Source organism: Carettochelys insculpta, chromosome 21 (genome assembly GCF_033958435.1).
Source record: "Carettochelys insculpta isolate YL-2023 chromosome 21, ASM3395843v1, whole genome shotgun sequence".
Classification (NCBI taxonomy): Eukaryota; Metazoa; Chordata; order Testudines; family Carettochelyidae; genus Carettochelys; species Carettochelys insculpta.
This window is the reverse complement of record NC_134157.1, coordinates 22,873,795-22,889,316: the sequence shown is the minus strand read 5'-3', so window position 1 is coordinate 22,889,316 and position 15,522 is coordinate 22,873,795. Positions and strand designations below refer to the sequence as shown.

The following is a 15,522-nucleotide window of genomic DNA, read 5'->3' as shown; positions in this document are numbered from 1 at the left end:
TCTCCCACTTTCCTTCCCCTCTCAGCCACCCCCACCACAGCTCTGCCTCCCAGCAGTCCTGTACCCAGTTCCACTCCTTCCCCTTCTGCCACCCCTCCCTGCCAGCCCAGCTCTACCTCTTCAGTTCTTCTGTGTCTGTCTCAGCCCCTTCCTCTCTATGCCTGCCCCAGCAATCCCTTGCCCAGCTCTGCACCCCAGTAGTTCTGTGGCCTCCTCCTCCCATCTCAGCTCCTTTCTCCCAGCAGTTCCTGCCTATCTCTGTCCCCACCCCTCCACTCTTTCCCCTTCCCAGCGTGGTTCCTCCATCCTCCTTGGCCGTCACTCCCCTCAGTCCTGCTCTCAGCACAGTGCCTCCTTCTCTTTCTAGCTTGCACTTATCCTAATTTTCCCAGCCCAGCTCTCCCCTCCCCACTCACTCACATGGTTACAACCTCCAGGCTTCCTGTAGCCGATGCTACAGCAGCACTATTTAAAAAGACCTCGGACCAGGACAGGGCTGCAGCAGCAATAGTGGCCAGCCCCAGGCTTCCTTAAGTTCACAGGCCCTGACGCACTTGCCCCTTCTCCCACTCTCTTCGCGGGCCTCCCAAATGGTATATATGAAAGCACCATCTAGGTCCAATGTCAACAGAAGCCACAGGCATAACTCCCCTTTTACTCCCTAATCTTTATTGTTTCAGGTGTCCATCGAAGATAACTGATATGGTATCATATTTTTGCACCATGTCACATGCATATCTTGCATAGCATCTTACTAAATGAAATAAGGGCTGAAAGAAATTAAAGGTCTTTAAGCAAAGGAATATTTGATCCAGTTTATCTTTCTTTACACACAAAAATGAGTATACACCATTGCCAGTGAAAATGTATTTTGTCACAATAAATCGTATTTAGAGATTCAAGGTAAATGTGGACTAGATTCCAATCCTTTATGCAAGAAGTCCCATGAACAGTTAAAAGTATGTGTAGACTGAGATATTACAGGTTGAAACTCTCTAATTCAGCACTCCCTTGTCCAGCAACATTTGTAGTCTGGCATGATTTTAGTTAGTTGGACAACCTCTTATCATGGGTGTAGCCAAGTTTCCCATAGTCCCATAAAGTTTGTTTATAGCCATCAGTCCTGGCTCTCAGTGTTCTGTGCTGTTATCTATCTCTAATTTACCCAAAATGTCTTCTAACAGTCCAGTAAGCAATGGAAATGTTGGTAACCCTGCTAAACAATATTGAGCTCCCATGGTTTAACAAATTCTCTCATTCAGCACTGGTCAGGTCCCAAGGGTGCCGGACTGAGAAGGTTCAACCTGTCTACCATATAAGTAAAGGTATTAGATTCTGGCCTTCAAAGCAAGTTTTCTTTTGAAGAGTATTTTTTCACAATTTACATATTAAATGATACAAATAATGCAGGAAGATTCTGAACAGAGGTTTTTTGACTAAGAACATGCCTAGTTATTCATTCATCTGTGTTTCAGGTACCATGCCTCAGTTTGGGTTGAACCTCTTTGTTGCTGGTCTGATAAGTGTTTCAAGAGTATAACAAATGTGACAAGTTAACATTTAATGGCCAAAGCAAATGCTGTCAAAAAATCTTTGTTCCAGCAGTCCTGGCAAGAACAGTACTTTGCTTTGTATTAATAATGCTCCCATGGCATCTGAGCACTGACCTCTTTTTACTTTAAACTACAACAATTAGGAAAAGAAGGGGACCATCTACAGCTCAAATCAGAGGAATTTTAGCACTGGAGGTTGTATTTTGTTCTGTTAGTACTCTTAATTAAAGTGCATTAAAATCAGACAGAAATTTGCTGGTTGGGTATAACATAATCTACCATAATGCATGGATGTATGGAGAGGTTTTCAAAATGTCCACTTTCTTTTTACAGATATGATTTGAGAATTAAGCAAATGCTTCAAAATTCCAGTTCCAAGGCCTGGAACCAGTACTGCATTTATAATCATTTGAACAATGCAACCCCTCAAAGATTACATCATGCTACTTCCACTCAGTGGTCATATAAAATACACGAACACACTGAATTCCCAGCATTGCAGCAGAACAAGATACCAATTCATTTTACCACCTGATATCATTCTCCCTGTTTTTCAGTGCTGGCTATTTGATTATGAGAAGAGGTTAAGGCTTCCATGAGGAAAACATAAAGGCTTCTGCTATACTGATCTACCAACCAGGAAAGCTGTTAAAGCCACAAACATTCACCCAAACACACAACCATACAATCATTTTGGTTCAAACTGCCCCTAGATCATGGAACAAACAGAATCACAAGAACCTTACAGTACAGTACCTGCCAAAAGCACAGTGCTGAACATTTCTGGGTTTAAATATAAGAATGTTTAAAAAGCCACAACATGAACTTGAGATAGTTTTCATTGTTGAAGGGGAGAGACGGACAAAGAATCAGCACGAGTAAGAAAAAGTAATATCTGATGTTAACATTTTTGCACTTTTAATAATCTGCAGGTGTATTAGTGACAGATCGTGGTTGTTTTTTTTTCTTTTTTAATCCCTTTAATATTAATAGTTCTCTTACATAGAGATTTTCATAAATACATCTGAAAGTCCTTTATAAAGGTCAGTGTCATTATTTCCATTTTACAGATGGGGAAATCAAGGCACTGAGAGGGGAAAAAGGACATGCTCAACATCACCCAATGGGCCAATGGCCAAATTGGGAACAGAATCCTGATGATCTGAATCATGGTCCAGGATTCTACCCACTAGACATACGGAATCCTTCTTATGCACACCTCCAAGTAATTTGTGCATTATATGTTGTTGTCAAAGCCATTAAATTTACAATTTTGAAAAATGTAATGTAATATAACTATGATTTATAAGTATTTCTTATTTTAAAAGAGAGCATAATAAAAAAAAACACTACATACAAGAAGAACATACCGATAAGGCCTACAGTTTATTGATGGATTCCCTTTTTGCCTTTTACCACCGAAGATAATTAAGTTTCATACTTAAACACTGGAGACACTGGAATGTATTTAAATGTCAGGTCCCAGTTGCCATACTCTAATACATTCATATCCATAGCCTAGCACTGATCTTACATCACATCTACCATAATCTGTCTTAGGGACAGAGTAAAGTCCAAAAAGAAATAAAAGTTAATTGCAAATCTGAGAACCCTACACAGTCAGCGGATCAGATGAAACCTCAGGTGTTTCTCAGAGAACCATCTCCCTACAGGTACTGTAGGAAACACAAGGTATGTTCAGGGACCAGGAGAGATTAGATGATAGAAAAGTAATTAACAGCTCAGAATACCACAGCTGTCATAAGCATGTAGAAGAGTGTGTTAGGCAAAGCATTAGGGTTTGGCCAGTGTTTGCTAAGAGTACTGTAGCTTCAAGCAAAGAAAAGAGTAAGAATGAAGTCATCTTTGAAAAGAGATATGGCTCAACTCACAAGACACCTGCTATGATCCCTGCTGACATCTAAGGGACAGTGTCCAGCTTGAAACTGGCAACTCTCGTATTCCAGGCTCTTACTGGTATATACTCAGACTATAGGTAGACTGGCAAGTTTATCCTCAGCAAAAAGTCTGATAGATGGCTTTCAAATTACTGTTAACAATGAAGAAGTTTTACAACACTTTAAATAAAAATAGGCAAAAAGGTAACTAAAGACAGTATTCCAGTTGCACTTTTAAACGTCTAACACAATATAGTAGAAAACACTGGGAATGCCTGCTATAGTTAAAAGCTACAAAAATATTGACAACCTCCCACCTTCCCACACCCATTTCCAGATGCTTATAGTTTTCCAACAAACAAGTAGAAAAGATTCTTTAGAACACTCACATTTCTAGGCTGAAGTTTCCCTGCCTGATCCCTTTAAGGTGAAATATATGAATTGAAGAAAGCAACAAGTGTAAAGGCTAATTCATAACTAATGAATATACTGAAGACTGAATTACTAATCAATATCTCAGCCATTCTAACTTCTTTGTTTACATAATTAATATACAGGTTGAAGCTCTCTAGTCTGGCACCCTTGGGACCTGACTGATGCAGAACCAGTAAATTTATAGGACCACAGGAGGCCAGTATTGTCTAGCACATTACCAACACTTTCACTGTTCACTGGGCTCTAAGAAGACATTTAGGGGTAAATTACAGCTAAATAACAGCACAAAACTCTGAGAGCCAGGACTGGTAGCTGTAGACAAACTTTTGGGACCCTGGGAAACTTGGCTAGACCTATGACAAGCGGACATCCCACTAACTAAAATCATGTCAGAATACAGATGTTGCCAGGCCAGACAATGCTGCACTAGAGAGGTTTAACATGTATTTTAAAACTTTGCTATTTAAACTTACAACTATTTGGACTATGTTACAACATAGGGCAGACCAACCCACCTACTCTGAAGAGGTAATTACCACAAAAACTTAACCTCACTAGGATAACCATTTTCTAGGATTGACTGAAAGGGAGCACTTCAAAATTGTGCCTCTCAGTTTCAACTGTTCTTTTCAGAATTACTTGAGCCCATGGGCCAAGAAAGATTTGGACTTTGTATTTTGGTTGAATGCATTATTGGGGGTAGGGGAGCCTGGATGCTGGGACCTGTAATTTTCTGCAAGCAGCACTCTTCCTATGCTACACAGATATCCAGATCTGAAAAAGTGGGTCTGTCCCATGAATAAATAATTTTATTAGTATTTAAAGTGCTACAGGACTACTCTTTTGTTTTATGAAAATACAACCTAACATGCCTGCTTCTCTGTGACTATATACAGGAAATGACTGCGGTGCATCTTAAGGCTTTGTCTATGCTGCCACTTGAATGACAAAATTTTAGTCCTTCGCAGGTGCTTAAAACAGCCTCTCTCCCCTAGGGAAAAGTTTTGCCCCATCAAGTGGCAGCGTGAATGGCTCACTGTTGGCAGAAGCGCTTTCCTGTCCACAATGCAAACCCCCGCTCATACACTGCCAGACTTTTAGCAACATGCCTGCGTCAACACAGCAACGTCACTAAAAGCTGCGTATTACAGACAAAAGCAAAGACTTCACCTGATCTTAACCATTTTACACCTCCAGAGTCACAAAAATCTTAGTACACAATTCCTAATTAACACAGTGTAACTTCAGTGGCTCTTCTCTTTTCAAGGTGTTCGATTTTAAAATGTAAAGTTTGACTGAGATTGGAAGCAAAAAAATCAAGAGGATTTTTGCACCATCTCTTCCCAAAGAAATTGCTCCAATAAAGGTAATTAAAAGAAATCCAAGATATTTACTGAGCAGTAGAATTCTCCCAGATCTTGGATCCAATATCGGCTCCAAGATCCAAACTACAGAGCTTATTAACAATAAGGAAACACTTGACAGATGGAAGCTAAAATTGAAGTTGAATGATCTCACCTCAGGTAGGTATACAACCACTAGCTTTAATTTTGCTGGCACAATAAAAATCAGTGATGATACAGAAGCATGGGCTTCAGTGCAAAACATACAAGCCTACCCCCACAGAGTACAAAGTCATGTGCTAGCTCATGCTGAAACTCGTGTCACCTCATTTTCATTGCTATTTTTAGCATGCTAGCTTGGATTAAAGCTAGTACAAGTGTGCCTACCTGAGCTGCAAATCACACCATCTACAGTATAGACAAACTTCGATGCTCTTCCCACAATACATAAAATATATAGCCACCGCACTCTCACACTAGATGCACAGCATTCTGAAATATGGCTAAAATCAATCTGAAGGAATAAGTATGTTGATTTTATGGAGCATGCACCATGTCTTCCATCACATATTTTACATAGCTTTCTTAAAAGGGATACTTAAGTCACTGACATCCTAAATATAAAATACACCCTTAAGTTTTCACATTTCTATAGCAAATGTGCTGCTTCTGCCAAAATGAGAGTTTTAAATTAATCTCTGCAGAGATAAAAAACTGAGACAAAACTGTTCCGGCTCTCACACCTGTATTCAAAGCTGTACAGCAGTTTCTAACTGAACCACAAAGGAAAGGTACACAAAATTAACAGACCTGCAAACTAAAATTATTCTCAGAGAGGTAGCCGTGTTAGTCTGTTGCTTTGAGAACAACAAGAAGTCTTGCGGCACACAAGACTTCTTGCTGTTCTCTAAAATTATTCTGTTTATCCACACCTTTACAGAAGCAATCTAAACTTCCAAATTTGTAAATTCCAGTGTGACTCAATTCTAACCCACAAGAGCAATAACCAGTAATAAAAGGGGCATTTCATCTCTATGACATATTCAGACCTTGACCTCTATTGAGGCACACAAGACTGCAAAAGTTAGTGCACTGTGATGGTGGGTTTGAAAATGTGATTCCAAGAACAAATGGAGAGAGAGCAACAAACTCAGCTTATTTAGTGCTTTTTAGTCCACTTTTAATATATTAACTTTGGCACAATACACCACCAGAATAGTCAGAGAAGAAAATGAGTCGTGTCCCAGTTAAGCAAATTATGGGACTGAAAGTACACAAATTCAAAAACATTTAATCAGACTCCCGATTCCTTCTCACTTCCTTTTCCCATTTGGTAATAAAAACATAGTTCCAGAAGAATATTTGAAGAATTCTGCATTGGTATAGCAGTCAAAGACAACAGCAGGAAACAAGTCTAGAGGCCTTGGAATGAGCTCACTTTACACATTGGCAGGGTTCCACTCTGCTTTGTCCTAGCCCTGCACATTCATTTTTCAAGAGATGAGCCCTCTCCTATTGTTATTTTCAAGGTAGTTAGGTAACTCAGACTGTTCTGACCTAGGCCTTGCAGCTGGGGAAGTGTAAACAGACATTTTTAAAACAGCACAGAGGTGTGACACATATTCCCCAACTGGATGAAAAAGGGAAATGATCAAAATCACACCCATGAAAGGAGTAAGTTACAAAAAGGAACCAACTCTGATTTTCTGTTTGAGGCCCTTCCAAATGCTCATTTTAAATATTACAAATGCTCAAGATCTAAGTGCTTCTTATGCTATAAATATCAATATATGCAGACGCCAAGTCTTTCTCCAAAAGCATGCATTTTACTCATGGAATTATTTGTAGCCTGTATTAGCCAACTGCTGAAATCTGGCTATCAATCTTATTTTTTAAAATAAATGTTTAAATTCATATTTTTGTTTCTGGATAAGTATTTATTCTCAGAATTCCTAAACTTTAACAGTTGGTTCCTTTTTACTGGGGGTTAAGCATTTTTGTCACTGGGGTTTCATTCCCTGTAAGCAGCACAAAGAAACTGTAGAGTGCATATTAATCCTCTCATCTTCCAGAAAGTGAAATGTGGAGTTTCAAACATGGCACTTAAGTTGTTGTTATAAATTATTACAGGCATGCTATGGTTCTTGCAGTAGTTAGGGGTAAATTCTAAGTGATCATGTAAGCTCTGAATGATGTTGATAGCCAACCAACCTAATAAATCTAGCAATACTATATTAGTGTTACTGGTATTCTTAACCATTTTAACTTCCCTAGTTTTATGTATCATTAAAGCATAAAGATGCCATTAATTAGTGATCATACTTTACCTATACGTGAAAAATTATGGGAATGCTTCTTTTGAAGGGTTCAGGAATGTAAGAACAATCATACAAAAAAAGAATATGTGGCAAGTTCAGTCAGGAATTCCTTCTCCTGCCATTCCAGAATAGACCAAACTACCTATCCATGCCAGTGGCTCAGTCAGTAGTTTATGCAAGAAGTAGTGTCAGAGGAAGAAAACTAATCCTATGCTAAACCAATTGTATGCTACTATGTCACAAAAGGAAGTTCCTTCTTCACCACAACCAGTGGTCTCATATGGTCTGAAGCACAACTGATGGCTCAGTTTTTGTCCCAGAGTGGTGTAATTGCAGGTGCTTGTCTCATTTGCATATATGGTTAATCAGTTTTGAAATTTACAATCATTTGTCTTAGCAATATCCTCTAGCAGCAAGTTCCACCTGTTTATGACATACAAGATTTAGCAAAGACGCATAACCTAGCCTCTTTGGCACACAAGAAGAAAACTTGCAAATTACAGTTATGCAACATTAATAAAACTGGCTGTGATATTTATATGCAATGTATAGTATGTCACAAGAATGGTTGTAGGCTGGTAAACGGGACTCACTCTTTGCATCACTACCAAATCTACAAAATTAAGGAATAAATTTCTCTCACTGAAAGCAAAGAAAAAAGCACTCAAGTAGCACTTTAAGACTAACAAAATGATATTATTTTATTAGTCTTTAAAGTGCTACTTGACTGCTTTTTTTGTTCTGACAGAATACAGACTAACATGGCTATCTCTCTGTCACTGAAAACAAAGAGAACTGATATGAACAAAGAAGCCAGCAACATGCTTCAGTTATTAAAATGCTGGCACTTATCATCGCATTATAAATAAATGAAGCAACACAGTCTCAATTAAGCACTTAGTTTGGTAAAAATAAAGACTTACATCGGACAGCATACAACCATACAAAAACTGGCAGTTGTTGTGTGACTGAATATGCAGCTTACCTAAATATTTGCAGCGGAGTAACTAGTGCAGGATTGTTTGCCTGTATCCAAACCAGTAGGGAAAACAGTTTACTGAAAACAAAGAAAGGAAATAAAATACGGTTAATAAGAGCTGAACCCAAGTTAAAACAAAGGTTTTCAGAAAAGAACAGCTTACTCAGTATAATGTGGTCTTTCTTCCATCAACAACTCTTCTTAAATTATAAACTTAAATGCTAGGCAGACAGCACCTTGAAAACATATAGGATACCCAACTTCCAAGTAGCTGTCTTTTGATATATGTGCACATGCACACATGTCAAAAATACTTAGGAATATATTCCAAACACAGTTATCCACCAGAAAAGAATAAAGATTCTGACAGTGCAGAAGAGAGACTAACCAACCCTCAAATTATGTGGAATCTTGTACTCTCTCATCCCACAAATTAGAAGTTTGTCTAATATTTGCCCCTGTATTTGAAGGCATGGCATGAAAAGAAAATGTATGCCAGTGCACACTCCAAACATGCTCACCCACAAAGGAAATTTCCCTATCAAGTAATTATGAAAATGACTGCTATCTTAGTCTCTAAACATCCTTGCACTCACTGTTATTCAAGTACAGTTATTACTGGTACAATATATTAATTTATATATGGTAGCATTATTCACACACATAATGGAATTTTTACAAAGCTAGAAACAACATAAGAAGCACAAACGAGAACAAAAAAAGGCGTTGACTTTTAGATTGGAAATAAAAACATCTGATACTTCAGCTGCATCCTTACTAACACTTATAAAATGAACAAAGTATATAGCATAATTAAAGATCAGCATAAGGCACTGTAACCACACAAACCCAGAAGTTTTATAGGTAGAAGTACATAGATCTAGAATCAAATTCTGCCCTGAACTGCATCCCAGGCAGTCATACCAGTCCTAAAACTTAGTCTTCAGTCAACTCCACCAATATCTGCCCAAGCCACACCAATGTGTCAATCAAGATCCCAAATGAATGCCCAAACCTAAAGGGGTTTCACATTCCACAGATGTACAACACATTCACATTCTTCCTTACAGGACTATAATATGCTCACATTCTTCCCTACAGGACCTACAGGAACTGCCCTAAAGGACCATAACTAACAAAGAGATCCGCCTCTTGCTCTTCTCCTTTGATTCACATGTTCCACTCAACCAAAAACAAAACAACAAAAGCTTCCACGATCCCCTGCAAATATCTGACAGGTGTCTTTCATAGGGGAGAAGAGCCCAGGGCACTTCTTGGTATTCAGGCCCAAGATCATTAGTTAGAAGATGTACATTATGGAACAGAATCTCATCAATGTTCAGATTCTTATGCACCTAATGCCCAAGGTGCAGCTCCTCTCCAAACCTGCCTTGGCAACAGCTGTGGCTGGAGCTTAATCAGGTATTAGCATGTGCCTTTGGATGCCTAAAACTCAACCAGAGGCCAAATTATTCTCTCCCAGATGAATAATCAGTATGAGTAGCACAATAAACCTCCCAAATAGCTAGTGAAGCAGCAGTAGTTGTGCCGAGCACATATCTGTTTCCTGTGCCAGCACACCTCCATCTTATTAATGGGGCAAGCATACCCAGCTGCTTTCCATATGGCTGGCATTCAGTCCCTTTTTGCTGCTTGCAACACTGTGAGCAAACGCCAATGTCCACAGACGAACCATTGTTCACTGACCTAACAGAAAATAAATAATTGCACTATACAGAGTAGTAGAGTCCCCTTGCCTTACAGAAAGAAATTGTCCCCATCAGGCTCTGTATAACAAACCTTTTCACAATCCATTGAGGCTGCTAAGGCAGATGTTCCTATGAATCTGAAATGAGCCATGCACAGATTACTGCTTTCCTCAGTAACACAGGGTGGGACACATAGCTCAGTGGCTGGAGCACTAGCCTGCTAAACCCAGAATTGTGAGTTCAATCCTCAAGGGGATCTGGAACAAATAGATTTTTTTTTTAAAGTGTGGTGGGGTACTTGGTCCTGCCAAGAGGACAGGGGACTGGACTTGATGACCTCCCAAGGTCCCTTCTAGCTCTATGAGATGTGTATATCCATGTTAACTATTAACATCATTGCCACACATAATAAGGCTTTGTACTCTTACAGTACCTTCCTGGAGGGGATGCAAAAAGGGAAGTCCAGAAGCTGACTGACTTCCACAAGGCCATTATGAGTCTCAGTATTCCTAGCTGTAAAACAAGGGCAACAGTGCCTGGCCAAGTGACCTTGTGCATCTGCCATGTGCTTTGAGATCATCAAATAAAGAGTGGTATAGCACTGCAAAATATTATTAATGCTGTGTATAGACTACACACCTGCATATGCATTATTTCCTATAATCACTATATGCTCCTGTGTTCTTCCTCTCTCTCAAATCCTAGGGGGCTGAGTGGGGGAAGAACTATGTTGGGATTGGATGAAAATAGCTAGTGCAACAAACTAAGCAAAAAAGATTCACACACTTTCAGATCTGTGCACGATTTGACTGCATTCATGCGCACGTCTTCTCAACCAACCTGCCCAGTCACCTTGTGGCACATACAGTTAGTTAACTGTGGAGAAAAGCTGTAACGCTGTGCATCTGATGAGCAGGATCTTTGGTCAATACCTGACATACAAATCAAATATTTTACACCCAGGACCCAGGGTTCCCTAATCTTTAATGAGTGGCATGTCATTTACAGTATCTTCCTGAAAAAGAGAAGTTATGTAAGCTATTTTTATAAAGTAACCACTATCACACAATGATAATACTTTCTTCCTTTCTGCTGCCCATAATGTTTTCCCTCTGGCTTGCTCATAAAATAAATCTGTCAAGATACTATATGAGATTATCTATATTTTTAAATGATGATCTAGGATTATGATTACATTATCTCCCTGGTTCAGAGTACAAGCGGAGCAGAAGGCAGTCCAAACCTAGGAGAATATTATTCTCAGTATTATTTTTGTTGCCCATTATCTTACAGCATTTATGTCACAGCCATGATGTCTGGTAGGAATATTTCACAACATAAATATCTTTGCTGTTAGTATTCTCATTGCAATTTAGTCGGATCAACCTTTAAATCTCATCTATCATATTGAAGAGCTTTGGCAAAGCAAGCAGGGTAATATATGCTTCCATGCAGAACCTAATTACAGGCTAGGTTAAATAGCACACCCCTCCACCCTAGTGTTATTACAAGGAGACAGGAAATCCTGAGGAGGCTTTCTCACCCTCCCTTTTTGTTAGTAGGGTACATGACCAGTTCATCATAACAGACAGATTCTGTCTGGCACACGCCAAACTCACTTGAACCTAACAAACTTCTGACAGCATTTCCAAAAGCAGAGAGTATTTACTGTAAATCCTTGACAAATTTTCCCTTCTCAGTTGGTCTCTCTTGACAGTTGCCTTCAAATGACTAGAAATTACCATAAGTAATAGCAGTTTAACATTCAAAGAAGAGTGTTAACAGTTAATACACACCAGCCACAACTAAAAAACTATTAACAGGGACACTGAAGAAAAAACCCTGAGACATGCCACTAAAATACATTACACCACAGAGAAGTCTGCAAGAATTGATTGAGACAATACAATTTGGAAACTATTTTGCTTAAAGAGATTAAGATCAGACCATATACATAAAGGTGGCTTTTATATCACACTGATGAGAAACTGATTAGAAAGAATACAAGCACTTCAGAGCAGCAACTACCAAGGTCTGTGAGAGTGTTTTTCTGCATATAAAAGCCAGGACCAGTATTAGGGAATGCAAGTAAATCAGCTGTCCTAGGCCCCATGCCACGGGAGGTCTGTGAATCTAAGTTGTTTGGTCTTTTTAGTTTCAGATTGGCAGGCTGTCTGTAGGTGATGGATAGCTCAGTGGTTTGAGCATTGGCCTACTAGACCCAGGGTTATGAGCTCAATCCTTGAAGAGCCCACTTAGGGATGGGGGCAAACAGATGTCAGGGATGGTGCTTGGTCCTGCCAAGAGTGTAGGGGAGTGGACTAGATGTCCTCCCAAGATCTCGTCCAGCTCCACGAGATATATACATATACTTAGCTCCAGGTAGCAGGGCTTGGTGCTCCAGGCTCTTCATGGGGTGGGGCTTCAGATTTCTGCCCTGGGGCCTTGCAAGTCCAATACTGGCCCTGCTTAGCAGACATCTTGAAACCTTACAGCACCCCAGAGGGCTCAAGAACCACTGCTCCAGAGTAACAAGGCATTCATTTAGTCTTTAAAACATATAATTGTTTGATAGCAAAATCCCTTAGGAAACAGTTCCTGACTTACAGCAACAGTTTCTTTTAAAAAATGTCTTGACCCTATTAAAAATCAACTAATCCAATGCAATTTTTTAAATGTAATCTTTCTTTAGATCTATACAAGCACAGAAAGGTATCTTAGTCAAGATTTTTAAAGTTTTTACTGTTCCAAGAGAAGTATGTATATCACAAGGTGATGTATTTACATGCAAAGAAGTATTTCTTTATTTTTCTTGTACCTGAAAAGTAATGAATATGTAAATGCAACCTGCGAGGCTGAAATGCAAAAATCAAACCTTAGCCCTCACTTAGTATTTTTGCACGCAAGGTATAAACCCCTAAAAAAAGGACAGAACATTTATAAGGCAAAAGCTGACAAACCCTTAACTGGAAGCAAAGAACTGAAGTTATTTTAATATTTTAGTCACAAACATTCCATTTTATGAGTGTTAGAATATTTTTTCCTGAAAGCAGGTGCAGATGAGGTTGTGGTAAGACTGTGTAATTTATACTTGTTGCAACAGTTAGCATGCTAAGCATTGTTTCCTTGAAGATATCAAGATTTATTAATTGAGAACACTTTAAAGAACTGAAAACCCTACAGTATTTTTTCATATTGGTATGTCAACAAATATACAAGCTATTCTAATTCACTTTTCCATACAGAGCCACTCACTACAGAGGTCAATGTAACTAATGCTGTTTGCCAATATTTAAATATCTGTGGCAAATTACTTTGTTTCAAATCCTTCTTCGCCCCAGCTCAAGATTTACATTAGCCAGTGAGATTAATCTTTTCAACAAAAATACTATCAAAATTTCACATTCTAGCAAACGGGAAAATTCCCCAAGATATCCAAGTTATCTCTAAAAAAATAGCATGGCTTCTCATAGATTTTTCCATTATTTGTCACCTTGTTTGAACTATGGAAATAACAAAGTACCACATTTTAAATAATAAAAATACTTCGCAAGCAAAATATTTTCCAAAGTTTAAGTAGCCAGTCCTTATGACTCTCCCGTGTAGTAGTTACATAATGATCATAATTCATTTTGCCTATTAAGAAAATAATGCAATTACAAGCTAGCACCCCATTACATCATTCAAATATTTGTAAAAACTTATGCCTATAAAACTATGTACACTTATCTTTCTTAATGCTTTGTAAATTTTAATCTTTCCTACCCAAAAGGCCATCCCATTCCTTACAATATATGCCACAATAACAGAATGAGTCAGCTTGCAAACACTTACTGAAAGTCCCCAGATTTAAAAATACGGAACTGTTGGCAGGATATAGGCACTGTACAGACCTCAGCTCTGTATTTTTTTCTCCTCTTCTTGGCCCAACAGCACCCAAGACCCAGCTGTCCAGTTCATACAGTTTTTCCTAATATCCAACCTAGACCCTTCCCACTGCAACTTGAGACCATTAATCCTCATTTTGTCATCTGTCACCACTAAGAACAGCCTGTCTCTATCCTCTTTGTAATCCCCCTTCACGTTGTTGAAGGCTGCTATCGAATTCCTCACCACCACCCTTCTCTTCTCTAGACTAAATAAGCCTAAATTCCTCAGCCTCTCTTCATAAGCCATGTGTTCCAGCCCCCTAATCATTTTTGCTGCTCTCCACTGGACTCTTTCCAATATGTCCACATCCTTTTTGTGATGTGGGGGGCAGAATTGGAAAAAAATATTGCAGGTGTGGCCTCATCAGTGTCAAATAAAAGGGAATAATCACTACCATAGATCTGCTGGCAATGCTCTTACTAATGCAGCCCAATACGCTGTTAGCCTTCTTAGCTAGATGGGCATACTGTTGACTCATATCCAGCTTTTCATACACAGTAATGTTCAGGTCCTTTCCTGTAGACCTGTTGCTTAGCCAATTGGTCCCCAACCTATAGCAGTATTTGGGTTTTTTATGTCCTAAGTATAGGACTTAGCACTTCTCCTTGTTAAACCTCATCCGATTTCTCTTGACCCAATCCTCCAATTTATCTAGTCACTCTGGACCCTATTCCTACGCTACAGCATCTCTCTCCCTCCCGCTAGCTTAGTGTCATCTACAAACTTGCTGAGACTGAAACCCATCTCCCTGTCCAGGTCATTAATGAAGATGCTGAACAAAACTGGCCCTTGGGAGACTCTGCCTGACACCGATTGGCATGGCCCTGACCCTTGGGAGACTCTGCTTGATACCGATTGACAACCACATTTCAAGATGTTGATTGCAACCCACTGACCCCAACAATCTAACCAGCTTTCTGTCCAACTTAGAGTTCATTTATCCAATACTTATTTCTTTAAATGGACTTAATACTTATTAATGGACCTACTGTTTCTACTAATATGTATTTCCAAAGACATGCCCTTTACCACCTGTGAAAGGTTTAACTCTAACTAATTTAGTCTATTCTTCAGGCAGAGTGGCCTGTATTTTATCTTACACCACTTTCTTTTTGCTCCCCTTGTTATTCCATGGAAGACATATAATATTTTCTTGTAGGTCACTTACTCCATTGCCATTTGCAATATGGATATGCAGGAAGGTTTCAATTTGGAAGCATTTACGCTTCTTAAAAAAAACTGAAAAATTTGCAAAATGAGTTCCTTGGAACTTGGGCCCAAATTGAAATAAGATATAATTGTTTTTAAAGAGTCTTCTGAATATCATTTTAAATGTAGCTCACACCATTCATGACAA

At 39.0% G+C, this 15,522-nt stretch overlaps 1 protein-coding gene across 2 annotated transcripts in view; it reads right to left on the bottom strand.

The window, feature by feature from the left end:
* The window catches only part of NEK6 (NIMA related kinase 6), a 141,906-nt gene that overhangs the window by 87,896 nt on the left and 38,488 nt on the right, over positions 1-15,522 (bottom strand). For both annotated transcript variants that reach the window (XM_075015495.1, XM_075015496.1), the window contains exon 2: positions 8,533-8,604. The gene's annotated coding sequence lies outside the window, so the exon portion shown is untranslated. The remainder of the gene's footprint in view (positions 1-8,532; positions 8,605-15,522) is intronic.